We start from the raw sequence: 14,225 nt of genomic DNA on the forward strand, positions 1-14,225 counted from the left end.
TAGTGACAGGCTCCAGGGCACACTGTGGAAGCACCTGAGGCCCAAGTGTAGCTCCCCTCAAAGCAGCCCTACTCCCAAGTCTGGATATATAGCTCCTCATGGGGGCAGGGCGTCTGAACAGAACTCAGGCCAGTGTTTACCTCAGCAACAGGGCTCTGGAAAATAGTCCCTGTCCCTAGCCACAGTGAGGAGTAGGAGGGTCATCGGTCTGATCCTGATCCAGCCAGGGCTGGAAAGTGGCCTGCAAGAGGCACCTGTCAGTGAGACTGCCCCCCAGCGTCTTTGGTGTACCCTATCGGATCACTCTGGGACCTCAGTGTTAGACCAGGGCGTTCTGGGTTCAGATTCCAACACCAGTCAGTCCTGAGTGGGGGTGTTTGGGGGCTCTGTTCTGCTTTGTCTACCATTGAGGTGGCCCAGATGGAGACCCTAGAAACATCAGCAATCAGAGTTTCTGTAAAATTCCACTGAAAACTAAAATCAGAGTCTGCGGGGCTCTCCAGTGCCCACTACCTGCCAGCTCCCCACCCCTTCCCTCGAACCTCCACATCATCTAGTCTGAAAACACATGCAGATGCTGGATGGGAACCGGGGCGCCGGCCTCTGGCGCCGCGTGCCCAGCCCTCATTGTTTGCTGAGCAACAACGGTTGCCAGGGGCAACGCAGTCCACTCCTGTTTCCAAGCGCCCGTTGCCCAGCAACCCACAGAATACTTCCCAAACCAAACAATGTCATCCCCCTGGGCAACTCCTCTATCTCACGTTAAGCAGATCTAAAATAAAAATAATAAATAAATAAAAAGAAAGTCCCTCCAAATATGTAATCTATTGTCTCAGAGGCCTGAGTAGCAGGACAAATAACTTCTTTGCAGGAGCCAGGATGGACTGGCAGCCCACCAGATCTATTCTGAGGCTACAAGCCCAAACCAATGCTGCACTCAGCTCCCAGGGATCCTGAGGCCGGCTGCCACCCTTCCCAGGCATGGACCACGGAGAAGGATGGGGCTCAGTTTATCCTTCGACACAAGTCACACACAAGTCTTCTCTAGGTAAAGAAGCAGGGTTTAAACTATTTGAGAAAAGTGCAAGATCAGAGCAGCTGCCTAACATACCAGACTCCACAGAAGCTAGCAAGCAGGGGAGGAGCCGCACACACCAGTGGGTCAGCGTGGCCCTGTCCCGGGGAACTCCACGGAGAGTGGGGACTGCTACTCTGCCTTCTGCCCTCCCAGAGAGAAGCAATGGCTAAGAGGAATTGGGTGACTTCAGAGGCCCTGCTGGGCTTGAGGGTGTGACCTTTAAGGCCCTGGCCAGCATCCTTTGTGAAGGCCAGTGAGCTTGTCATCTAGGCAGGGCCTAGGCTCTGAAGCCATCTCCTTTCCCTGTTAATTACATTACTTAGTATCGTATGTGTGACCATGCACCTGCTGTGCACATGAAGCTCGGAAAACTTGTGAAAGTCTGCTTTCTCTTTCCACTATGTGGGTCCTAGGCATCCAGCTTGGGTGCCACGCACACTTTGCGTGAAGGCGGTATCTGAGGCGTAAACTTCAAGGAAAGTCAGTCTCCTGCCTCTGCATTGTCGCCTGGCACCCCAAACTCAGAGGTGGCCCAGATATGTCCTCGTACTAGTGTGCTAGGAACTCACCAAGATATCATTTTCTTACAGTTAACAAGAGAAAATTCAGACATTGCTTTCTGACTTTCACCAATGTTCCAACTTCCTAGCCTAACCCTGGCTTGGAATGTTAAGTCATTCATACTAATAGCCTCCAGCATTGTAAGGCATTATAGCTTACAGAATGGGAGAAATATCCCAGGACAAGATCAGGTGAAATCCTCATTCTTAGTCAACATAGACAGGCTATATTAGATTTGCAACTGAATCACTCCTAGGAACTAGCTTGGCAGGTGTTCCCCACTGCTAACCTCTGCCTGCCCAGAAAGACAACATAGTTGAAGAGCTTACCCACCTAGTCTGTAACCATGGCAACGAACTGAGGAAGAGTTATCTACACCCGGCTTTTAGAAGTCAGGTGACCTTGGTGTGTGGGGGTCGCTTGCCTACGTGACTTCAGTTCTAGCATTAGGACTGGAAGAAGAAAGACTTGGACTCACATGCAAGACTAGCACTAGAACTTAGATGGGCTAGGACTCAGATTCATGTATCTCTCGCAGTCCCCCGGGCCCAGAGCACTTGGGCCCGGGGGATGCAGCACCAGTTCAGAGGAGATAGCTGCTGCTTTAGACCCAGTATGTTTCAGATAGCCTCAGAGGTACCTCAACTGTTGAGCTGCCAGATTTTTCATTTCTCTTTTGCAATGATTGTAAAAGCCTCATGCCATTTTTAAAGAAATACACTCAGATCTTACATCACTCGTGTGTAGTCTGTTTGTCAAAGCCGAATCCCGTGCCCACCTGGCCAGAACCCATCGTCCCGCGGAATAAGGGACCCCGCAAGAAACCCCGGTCCGTGGCACTTGGGTTGTACCCATGAGTCATCTCTGGAGCCCCTGAAACAGGATCAATCAAACCACAGAACCCCAGCCTCTTGGGCCAATGCTGGATCATTCAAGCACATGCATCAGTAAACATGGGTCAATTAAGTGACACTGCGGCTTCCAGTGAAGACAGGGTTTGTTGTTGTTGTTGGTTTATCGTTTGTTTTGCTTTTTTGTTTTGTTTTTTTGTTTGTTTGTTTTTCGAAGACAGGATTTCTCTGTGTAGCCCTGGCTGTCCTGGAACTCACTTTGTAGACCAGGTTGTTCTCAAACTCCGAAATCCACCTGCCTCTGCCTCCCGAGTGCTGGGATTAAAGGAGTGGGCCACCACTGCCCTGGCTGACATATTATATTTTTAAGCTACCACCTGGGAGATGAATAAGCATGTGGGAATGGTTGTCTCTGCACAAAGCTGGGAAGTTGCTACTCAGTGACATTGGGGCAGTCACTGGCTGGTGGGTGCTGGGGTGGCTGTGGTGTCATTGCTGCTCTGGGGACACATCTGGTGTTCTACATTGGGTAGGAGGCTTTGGGAAGGCCATCAAATGTCCTGTTCAAAGGAGGAACAATGCAGGGGTCTTAGCTGTGTAGGGCTTGGGGCAGCACGATGGTGCAGAGGTAAAGGCCTGGAGGCCTAAGTTTGATCTAAAGGACCCACATTGTAGAAGAAGAGAACTAGCTCCTGCAACTTGTCTTCTGACATACAAGAACCATAGCATGGGGGCTGGAGAGATGACTCAGCACTGTTGGCTCTTCCAGAGGTTATGAGTTCAATCCCCAACAACCACATGGTGGCTCACAGCCATCTGTAATGGGATCTGATGCCCTGCCTCTGAAGAGAGCAACAGTGTACTCACATAAATAAATAAATAAATAAATAAATAAATAAATAAATAAATAAATAAATGTTTAAAAAAAGAACCATGGCACACATGTACATGTGATCAGAACACATACAAGACCCTGTGTGCAGCACATCTCATCTGTGTGTGGTGTGGGGCACACAACTGAGGTAGATGATGAACATCTGCAGGCTGTGTGTCTGGTCATCACCCTGAGGTGGGAGAGGGGAAGGGGGCTCCTGGTGGAGGGCCCACCCGTGCAAAGGTCCTGAGGCAGGAATATGACTTTTGAGTAGAGCCTACTGGACCATAAGGTTGTCACAGGTCAACTCAAGGATTGTTCCTTTGCTGAGGGCAAAATGAAAGAGACCAGAGGGACAAGTCCTGGGTCCGACCTGCATATTAACCAGGTCCCTGTGGCTGGTAGCCATAGGGGGACACAGAGGAAAGCGGGGACTTAGGGAGCACGGATAATGACCAGTGCCATGAGAGAGAGACTAGGCACAGGTGTTACAGGGTGATCAACTGATCTCTGATTTGCTATAAGGCCAGTTTCTCAGGAGGAAACTCATTCCTGGTAAACCTGGCCAAGGAACCATGGCTGGGCACCCACAGGCCCCACAGGTGATCCCACTTCTATCGTCTTGCTAAATGGACATGGTATCAGCATGTCTCCTAATGAAATGTCTCTTCTCTTTCTGGATGTGAGCCCAGAGATGAGTGCAGCACCCAAGCCTTACCAGAGAAGTATCTTTGTGTGGTGCATGATCAGTGTCAACACAGAAGCGCACAGCTGGCCAGGAGAGAAAAAGACACCAAGTGCTGAGCCACAGACACGGGTCTACATCACACTTTGCAGGGACTGTCACAGAAGAGAGAGCAGAGAGGCCAAAAGAGCCTGATTGGGCAGGACCAGTGTCAGTGTCTTCTGACCTTGACAGGACCCCAGCACCAGCATTAGCTCTGTGCTGTCTACGGCAGGGTCAGGTCTGTCATGTTCTGTTTTTGGTGACTCCATTCTTGGGTCTTTACTAAGTCAATTCCAAAAAGAGGAGCTCAGGATCATTTTGGGGACATGGAATAAAATGTTCTTGCCCACTGGAAAGGCAAAAAAGAGAGACATGGGGATTCTTTTAAATATAATTGGGAAATGTTTGATTTGTTTGTTTTTGTGTTGAGATGGTGTCAATAGCACAGGCTGGCCTCAAACTCTCTATGTGGCCAAGGATAACCTTGAACATCTTACTCTCCTGACTTCACCTCCCAAATGCTGGGGTGACTAGTGTGTGCACCATGCCCATTACGTCTTCTTGCATTAACCATGTAAAAGCTCACATTTAAGATTTTACATAGCCAGGCATGGTGACACATGTCTCTAATCTCAGCATTCAGGAGGCAGTGGGAGGGGGATCTCTTTGAGTTCAAAGTCAGCCTGTTCTACAGAGTGAGTTCCAGGACAGCCAGAGCTATGTAGGGAGACAACAATGCTAGGCGCGCTCAGGGCTGGGGACCTGCCTGGTATGTGAGGTCCCAGGTCAACGCTCAGCACCACAGTGACACCATGGCTGACCCGAGACTGGCCAAATGCTCACTTGGGGCTGGAGGCCTCTGACCTGGCTTTTGTCACCCCCTCCTCCTAAAGGTCTGTATGAGTTTTGTCTAGGTTGCCACGGACAGCAGGACAACTTCGTGTCTCCCCCAGGAGCCCTGCCCAGGGAGCTGGTGCTCGGCTCTGCTGCTGGTTTATCCACTGTTTATGTAAAGAAGTGGGCACAGGAAGACCGTGGGGCATCCATTGGCAGACAAACAGCTGGGACTCAACAGTGGGACAGCATGGGAGAGACCTGATGCTGACGGTGTCTTCTCACACTTACTCTCAATCCTAGTGCCTTATTCACCAGGAGCTGAAGGAAGGAACCCAGCGCTCATGTCATCACCAAATGCTTTTTGTATGAGCCATGATTACCCAGCTGAGAAGGCAGGTAACACCAAGGTCACAGAAGATCAGATGACAATCATGCTGTGCAAAAAACAGATGGCAGAGAGGGGAAGATAGAGAATGAGATGGAGGAGGCGATGGGGGAGGGGATGGAGGAGATGGAGAAGGGGATGGAGGGGGCGATGGAGGAGGAGTGTGAACTCACAAGGATGGAGTTTCCTTGGAGATCATGAAATGTTCTGAAATTAATGCTGATGGTCACAAAAGTGTAGTAAGCAATATATTTCAAATGGGTGAACTTTGTGATATGTAAAATATAATCCAATACATCTGGTTTTTGTATTACACTTTGTGTATGCATGTGTGTGCTTTCATATCCCAGCACATATGTGGACATAAGAGGAGAACTTTGGGAACTGGTTCTCTGCTCCCAGCACACGGGCCCTGGAAGTGCACTAGGTAGTCAGTCTTGGTGATGTCAGTCTCGGTGATAAGTGACTTTGCTGGTTGTGGTAAATTACTTTTAAAAATGTATATGGGCCTCAGGCTCATGTATTTAATCCTAGCACTCAGGAGGCAAAGGCAGGGAAATTTTTATGAAGACAGCTTGGTCAACAATGAGAACCCCAGGACAGCCAAGGCTACCTAGTGAATCCCTGTCTTTAAAAAACACTAAAAAGGGCTCAGAGGTTAAGAGCATCTACTGCTTAGAGGTCCGGAGTTCAATTCCCAGCAACCACATGGTGGCTCACAACCATCTGTAATGGGATCTGATGCCCTCTTCTGGTGTGTCTGAAGACGGCTACAGTGTACTCATATAAATAAAATAAATAAATTAATCTTTTTAAAAAACACTAAAAAATCAATAGAGCGTAAATGCAGAGCTTTGAGCATGCTATGTGGGGGCTCCACCCACGGGCCACGCCCCCAGCCCCTCACTGGGTGTTCTAGACAGGGCTCCACCCCTGACCACACCCCAACCCCTCGCTGGGAGATTCTGGAGCAGGGGCTCCACCCATGACCACGCTCCCTCAAGAAACAACATCTAACCAAACTGCCCAAGCTGGCCTTTAACTTTCAATCCTCCTGCCTCAAACTCCCACTGTCTGGGGTGGTTGGCCTGTGCCACCAGGCCCAGCTCAACAGCTTTTCCACATAGCAGCACTCCTGGGCCTGTGTGTGAAGTCCAGCAGGATCATAGCATCCAATAGGGCAGCTGACTAAGGTGGCTGCTTGTGAAAGAAGAGTAATCAATCACGAGCTGAAATGGAAGCAATGGCGTCTATGGGCTTTAATGAAGGTAATTACACTCACTGTAAAGTCACCACAGCACAAAACATTAACAGGCTTATTAATTCACTGTTAATTGCCTGGTTGTATTTCAAATGTTCTCTCAAAAATTAAATAATTTGACTGCACAGTTAATTTTTATGTAAAGAGGTCCGTAGGAGGTAGACTGAAGTTCAGGGTGGGTGGCAATGCATCCCTGTCACCTCAGTATCTGAAAGCAGAGAGGAGTAGGAAGATCACAAAACAAAATAAGGACTAGTGAGATGGCTCAGAGGATAAAGGGCTTGCTGCTGAGCCTGATGATCTGAGTTCAATCCCAGGGACCCACATAGTAGAAGAGAACGGATCCCCATAAATTGTCCTCTGACCTCTGCACATGTGCACGTGCACACACAGAAGTAAATAAATGTAATAAAAATTTTAAGATTAACTCTATGTTATATGATTTTTATTTCCATTTATTGTAAATAAAAGAATAAGTGTTGAGGAATACCCAGTCAGAACAAAAGGTGCACCTGGTGCAGGGTGGCTGTTTTCCTCAGAGAAAGGACATCCGCTTGTGATCAAGAAACAATTGGGCAGCACAAAAACTCAGAGTCAAAATCTTTGTGACCTTTGCAGCAATGAACTTGGGGACCAAGCAAGTCAAGGGGCTTTGCAGGGATGGTCCCACAGGCGGGAGGGGTGGCAGGAGGAAGGTCTGTTTTAGAAAGCCTGGGCTTTTGCTGCCAACACTAGCTTCTGCAAGGCCCATAAATAGACCACTCCAAGGGGGACGGCTAGGGAGCAGAGAGCAGAGGCTGGCACTGCACAGCACAGTCCGAAACAAGATGAGGCTGGGGTTCGGGAACCCAGACAAATGCAGTCAAGAGAGCGTGGGAGCGGCAGGGTGTGAAACTGGTAGTTTCTAAAATATCTTACAAGTTTCGGGAAGATTCTAAAAGTTTCTGGAAGATTCTAAACGTTTCTAGAACATTAATGGGGGAGGTAGAAGGAAAGCTATTTGAAAAGATCAGTGTCTCAGAAGCATACTGCATTTTCAAAAAATTATCAATTGTATTTGAAAATGAGAGAAAAGTTGACATTAGGGCAAATATTGTCATTGGGGTGAGGTCTTGCCTGGGTTTCTGTTTCGAACTGTTTGATTAAAGAGAGAGAAGGCAAACTACAACAGAAAGCACAGAACCAGGGTGAGGTTCTGGAATAGAACCCTGGACTCAGACAGCAGCACGCGGATGCCATTGGCGGTCCACGTTACATGACAGGACACTGTGGACAGACCACAGCGTGGTCTGTAGGCTGCATGTAGACTGCACTGACTGGAGCAGAGCACCTTCCCTGGTGGTGTGTGGGGGACACACCCACCCCTTGTGGGGCCTTGGAGGGACAGGAAGCCTGGCTGCTCCAGGAGCCCTGCTGTAGTCAAGGCAACAAGCACAGACTTGTGGCTATGGAACCAGCCTGGCAGGGAACATGGGTGCAGCTCCTGGTGAGGAATGTGGCTGCATCGGGCACAGGAGGACGTGAGTGGGTGGGGTAGACCTGACACAGCGAAGTGCGCAGGGGTTCAAGGGCCTCCTCTGGTGCCTTCAGGATTCAAGGTGGCATTGCAGTACAAAGGCACATGTTTTCAAAGGGCCTGTTACCTGGCATTCTGGAACACATTTACAAGACTGTAAATTGCAATTGCAGGGAGGTGATGAACAGGGAAAGGATGAGAGGGCAGTGTGCACGCTCATGTATGTTGGGCATGGAAATGGTACTGTGGCCACAGCTTCTCAAGCAAAGGTACAGCTTCAGGCAAGGACAACAGAAGAGTCACCTCACCTGCAGTCAAGGGCAGTAGAAGGCAGTCACAGGCAAGAAGCCTCAGAACCAGCTGCCTCCTCCTGACACGGGGAGTGCCACAACCTGCCTCCTAACCCAGAGCTGCGGGGCTCCCTAGGACATCTGCAAAGCAGAAACTTAGGCAGCAACGAAAGAGAACAATCAGCAGCAGAGACAGAAACAGATGGTGGGATGGGGGAGGGCCGCGGAGGGTCCCAGAGGGCCGCGGAGGGCTGCAGAGGGCCGCCAGAGGGTCGCAGAGGGCCGCAGAGGATCCCAGAGGACCGCCAGAGGCAGCCTTTTTTCATGCAAAATAACAAAGGCAGTATTAAGTATTAGTTCAGCCATGGACTCCTGTTATGATTCTAAGGACATAAGGACATTGGCTCAGAGAAAGACTCAGACACCAAAGGTCACACAGGGTGTAGAGCTCGGTGACAGATGTCCAGAGTAGGGAAACCCAGAGACAGGAAGTGGATTCATGGGTGCTGGGAAAATGGGGTGATGGAGATGAGGTTTCGTTGAGAGTGATGCAATGTTCAGGAATTAAATAGAGGTAATGCTTACACAACTTGGTGAATGTAAAAAAAAGGCCCTCAACTGTACATAAAGAGTGAATTTAAATAAAATTCTTTGGGCTGGGGTGAGACCTTAGTCGGTAGAGTGCTTGCCCAGCACCCCTTAACTGTGGTGGTTCATGCCAGTTATCCCAGCACAGAGGCAGGAGTGTCAGGGGTTCAAGGTCAGCCTCAGTTACATAGGGACTTTGAAGCCAGCCTGAAACACAAGAGACCTGCCCAGGGGGAAGGAGGGGGAAGTGGGGAGGGAAGGAGGGACGGTGCTCCCCCTGGAATGTGGCTCAGAAGTTAAGAAAGTCCATGAATGCTGATCCAAGCATCTGACCCCACTAGCCAGCCAGTTGCCATGGAATGACAGTCACTGTACAAATCTGGCCAACTGCTGCTTGTTTTTGCATCATCTACTAGCTACTGAGGGTTTTCACTTTTTTTTTTCAAGTGGTTGGAAGGCATCAAAAATGAAAATATTTTGTGACAAGAAAGTGCTCAAGGGTAAAGGTGCTTGGTGCTAAGCCTAAAGCCTGAGTTCCAGCCCTGGGTCCTATATGACAGAGGTGGTGGGAGAGACCCTACTGCCACACAAACACCAAAAATAGGTTTAAAAATAAAGTATAATCTCAATAAACAAAGGAGAAAGATATAATAAATAAAATTGCAACACTGGGGATTTTCCTTCCAACTTCCTTTTCCTCAAAGTCAAAAGGAAATTTCCCCCGGTTTAGGGATGGATGGATGGTTGGATGTGAGGACAGAAGATGGCAGAACTCTTCTACCTGATGAAGGTCTGCATTTGTCCCACACTCTGCTTTAAATACACTGAAATCTCTGGAAGTTTCCAAACAAGACCAAGAGCCGAATCTGAGTACTGCCATGGGTGAAACAGAACTGAGAGCTTACATCTTACACTGCACACTCAGCCCTTCAAAAGGAGGCTATAATTCCGTTCTACGACTTCACATCTGGGAAACTTTCTGGAAGAACAATCACAATTTTGACCATGCCACAGGGCTTGAAGATACCTAGCTGCCTGGGCATGTGCATGGTGTGGGTGTAACAGCGACTCAGCATCAACAGGTGCCTGCCACTAAGTTTCACAGAGTGGGTTCGATCCCCCAATCCTCAGGGTGGAGGACTCCCTGACTCCCCTTCTCCACTAGCCTCTGCTATGCATGTGGATCTGAGGTACTGTCCTCCTGCCACACTAAGCATACTAGGAAAGCCTGGAAGCGAGTGGAGCCAGGTGCCCAGGTGCCAGGAAGGAGAGCAGCTTAGGGAGTGACAAGGCCAGGCTGAGTCCATAACAGGCTTCAAATTGGCAGTTCAGGAGACTAGGCCTAAAAACCCAGGCTTCAGGCAGCTAGTCAGAAACTGCCCCTCCACCTGGCCTGAAACAAGGGCAATGGGTCAGCAGTTTCCAGCCAGCCCCCAAAACCCCAGTAATGGAATGTCCTTAGAGATGTTGTAAGATACAGCCACCTCTTGTATCTGGATAGTGTGGGATGTTTCTCAGAGGTAAACAGCTTGCAGGGAACAAGACAACAGGAGGAGCCTGACTAACAAGGGCTTCATGTGTTGGCCTGTGACTTCCACAGTGAGTCAGACCAAGGCCACAAGCTCGGCTGCCTTGTCTTTCTAGGACACAATCCCTTCCTTTCCTGAGGTTTGTCTGCCTTGACCATTCCTTGACCATTCGTTTTCTTGGTGTTCAGGCCATCTCAGCCTCTTTCAGCTTCTTCCACCTCAGAGGCCTCGGTTCAAAGTGATCCAATGTGCAGAGATGAAAACAGCAGCAGAGTACACGGATGGATGGACAGATGGGTGGTGAGTGGGTGGATGGACAGATGGGTGGTGAGTGGATGGATGGACAGATGGGTGGTGAGTGGGTGGATGGACAGATGGGTGGTGAATGGGTGGATGGTGGTGAGTGGGTGGATGGACAGATGGGTGGTGAGTGGGTGGATGGACAGATGGGTGGTGAGTGGGTGGATGGACAGATGGGTGGTGAGTGTATGGATGGATGGAAAGGCACAATGAAGTATTACAGGATGAAGGAAATTCTGGTACCTGACCTGTCATCAGGGTTCACTGAGGGGCAGAAGCTGATGGAACGCACACACGCACACATATGCACACATGCGCGCGCGCACACACACATGTGCACACACACGTACACACACTCAGACACGCACAGAGACACGCGCGCGCGCGCGCACACACACACACACACACAGGTTTATTAATGGAGTAGGCTCACAGGCTGTTGTGTGAGACTGGACAGCTCAGCAGTCCCAGCTCATGCTGCAGTCATGGAGGTCCTAGAGAGCTGTCGGATCCCAAGTCCATGTTGGGTTCTAACATCATCAGAGGAAAGGCTCAGGATAGAAGAACTTGCCAGTGAGCTATGGTGAGCACACAGAGAGCACAAACATCCTTTCATATGGGCTGTGAGCACAAGTGTGCCCCAAATTTAGGGTGGGTCTTCAGACCTCAAATAATGCAACCAAGAAGAATCCTTCACAGATACGTTCAGCTGCGTGGGTCTTAGTTAATTCTAGATGCAGTGGAGTTGACAACCAAGATGAGCCATCACACCAGCAAAGAGGGGCTTTAAGGACACACTGTTCATTTAAAATGAGCCAGACACAGAAGGCCACATACCAAGGAATGCTGCCCACAGGAGGTCCCAGTACCATCAGATCCACAGAGACAGGAAGGTGGGCAGCAGCGGCTGGATGCTGGTATTGAATGACTGCAGAACTGTCATCTGGGAAGAAGGGGGTCTCTGCAGATGGCTGCATGGCCGGCCACACAGGTGTTTTTCATTAGCTGGTGTGCTGCCATGACAGAGGCCAGCTAATGAGCTAGGTAGATTTCTTCCTCGGCCCCCTCCTCTGCTTCTCTTCCTCTTGCTTTCCTCTCAGGACCCACCCTTTCTGGAACCTCATTCACATCAACACACACCCCTGAAGGACTTCTAGCTTGGACACCCCAGATCTTATGGGACATCTCCCACCCTGCTCCCTACTTCACTGCTGTCCCTTCAGTGTCTCAAGCACACAGCTGGCTGGCTCCCAACGCATCCCCTCCAGATCCCTGAGGTCACTGAACTGACAGAACTTGCCTGGCCCTGAAGCCAGACATCCAGGAATGTCAGACCTCAGGGTCTGTGGTGAGCACCCAGGCCCCTGAGACCCCTGAGGACAGACACGTGGGTGTTTATCGCCTCCCCCAATGCAGCTGCAACCTCCAGTGCAGCCACCAGAACCTCTGACCCCAGAGGCCTCCAGCCAGCAAGACAGGAGACCATGAGGGCTGGGCGGATATAGTTCAAGCCTAATGGTGACATTCTTCTTTGTCACAGATGCTCATCTACCACTGCTTCAAAACATGGGAAAGTTTGGAGGCCCAGGATTCAGTGGATAGAGCGATTGCCTATCATGCAAGGAGTCCTGGGTTCCTTCCCCGGTGCTGTCTAAATGAGGTGTGGTGGCTGGTAGTGTATGCCTGCCATCCCAGCACTCAGTAAGTGACAACAGAAGGATCAGAAGGAGTTATCTTTGGCTACATGGCAAGTCTAAGGCCAACCCAGTGTCCAGTGGCACCCCCCCCAATCAATGTAAAAATAACCAACGGGATTTGACCCAAGAGTCATGGTTAGCAACCCCTGCTTAGTCCAAGACCTTCCAAAGTCTACCTGCATCTGCTGTGGGCCCTTGCAGTTGGCCATCAACAGCTTCTGGAAGACTCCTGGAAACATGGCCACAGCCCTTCTCCCGAGCACCCTCTGTAGCCAGTCTAAGGTTTGCTGAAGCCCCGACGACCTTCCCACTACTCCTTGCCCTTGGGCACAATGCCTTCTGTACCCTCAGGGGAACGTTGTCTGCTTCTCCTGGCTGCCCTGTCTGTCACAGGAGGGCACTCAGTCAGTGCAGGATATTGACCGGCACCTATCTGATGAGCCAATGGCGTGGGCAGGCCTTCCTGGACACCTCCACCTCACACCTGCCAACTCTTCTCATGGCTCCATCTCCATCTCTCCGCCCCCTTCCACTGCCCTGAGTGTGCCAGTGGATTCCACACAGCACTCCACCCCAGAGCCTTTGCACTTCCTTTCCGTGCAAATCTGAGCTTCATTACTTAATAATGTCGGGCCACAACATGTCCCTCTATCTTGGCAGTGGGGTTCTCATGTAGCCCAGACTGTCCTTCAACTCATTATGTAACCAAACATGACCTTGAACCCCTAATCCTTCTGCCTCTGCCTCCCATGGACTGGATGACAAGCATGCTCCACATGCCTGGTTTCAGCATTTCCCGGTGCTGGGGACAGAACCCAGGGCTTTGTATATGCCAGACCCACTGAGTCCCAGCCCATCAACATTCTACCTATTTTTAATTTTGTTAATGTGTGTATGGACTTTGTTTTTTGCTGCTTATATTTATGTATTATGTGGATGCTGAGTGCCTTGGAGATCAGAAGAGGGTATCAGATCTTCTGCACCTGAAGATGTAGAGCTAGTTGGAGTTGGGAACCAAAGCCAGGTCCTCTACAAGCCCAGTCAGTGCTCTTAACCCCGAGCCCTCCCTCCAGCTCCACTCTATTTTTAAAAAAGATTTATTTTATTTCTATGAGTACACTATAGCTGTCTTCAGACACACCAGAAGAGGGCATCAGATCCCATCACAGACAATTGTGAGTCACCACGTGGTTGCTGGGAATTGAACTCAGGACCTCTAGAAGAGGAGTCAGAGATGGCTCAGCGGTTAGGAGCACTCTACCTATTTTTAACGGGTGTATTATGTTTCCTGAGTTAATCAGTGAGTCCTTGTGACACATAGCCCAAGAGCAGAAATCTCTGGGTTTATAGGGAGCAGGGGCCAGTCAGCCATTTTGGCAGGAAATCACAGGATTCCCTAGGGCCAAAGAAGCAGCCAGAGTTGCCGTTGCTGGAAAGAGTGGCAGAACCTGCCATTGCTGTAAGGAACAAGATAAGGAAACCAGGGATGAATGTAACCATGGAAACCAAGCCTAGAGTGTGTGTGTGTGTGTATGATAAGTTGAGGTAAGGTAAACGCTGATGAAGTAATGTGTGAACACCTTAATTGACTACCTATCAGCATAGCAGCAGTTGGGGAGGAGGATGAGGATTGTGGTTCAAGTTCAGAAATATGTGAGCTGGGCAGTGGTGGCGCACGCCTTTAATCCCAGCATTCAGGAGGCAGAGACAGGTGGATTTCTGAGTTCAAGG

The 14,225-nt window shown here is 49.8% G+C and overlaps 1 protein-coding gene across 3 annotated transcripts in view; it reads right to left on the bottom strand.

Annotated features, from left to right (window-relative positions):
• Rfx2 (regulatory factor X2) overlaps window positions 1–14,225 on the bottom strand; it is a 58,547-nt gene that overhangs the window by 39,820 nt on the left and 4,502 nt on the right. The window contains exon 2 of one of the 3 annotated variants that reach the window (XM_031347079.1): window positions 5,217–5,362. The exons of the other annotated variants lie outside the window; for them this stretch is intronic. The gene's annotated coding sequence lies outside the window, so the exon portion shown is untranslated. The remainder of the gene's footprint in view (window positions 1–5,216; window positions 5,363–14,225) is intronic. 3 annotated transcript variants of the gene reach the window in all.

This window comes from Mastomys coucha, unplaced genomic scaffold, assembly GCF_008632895.1.
Source record: "Mastomys coucha isolate ucsf_1 unplaced genomic scaffold, UCSF_Mcou_1 pScaffold3, whole genome shotgun sequence".
Taxonomy (NCBI): Eukaryota; Metazoa; Chordata; class Mammalia; order Rodentia; family Muridae; genus Mastomys; species Mastomys coucha.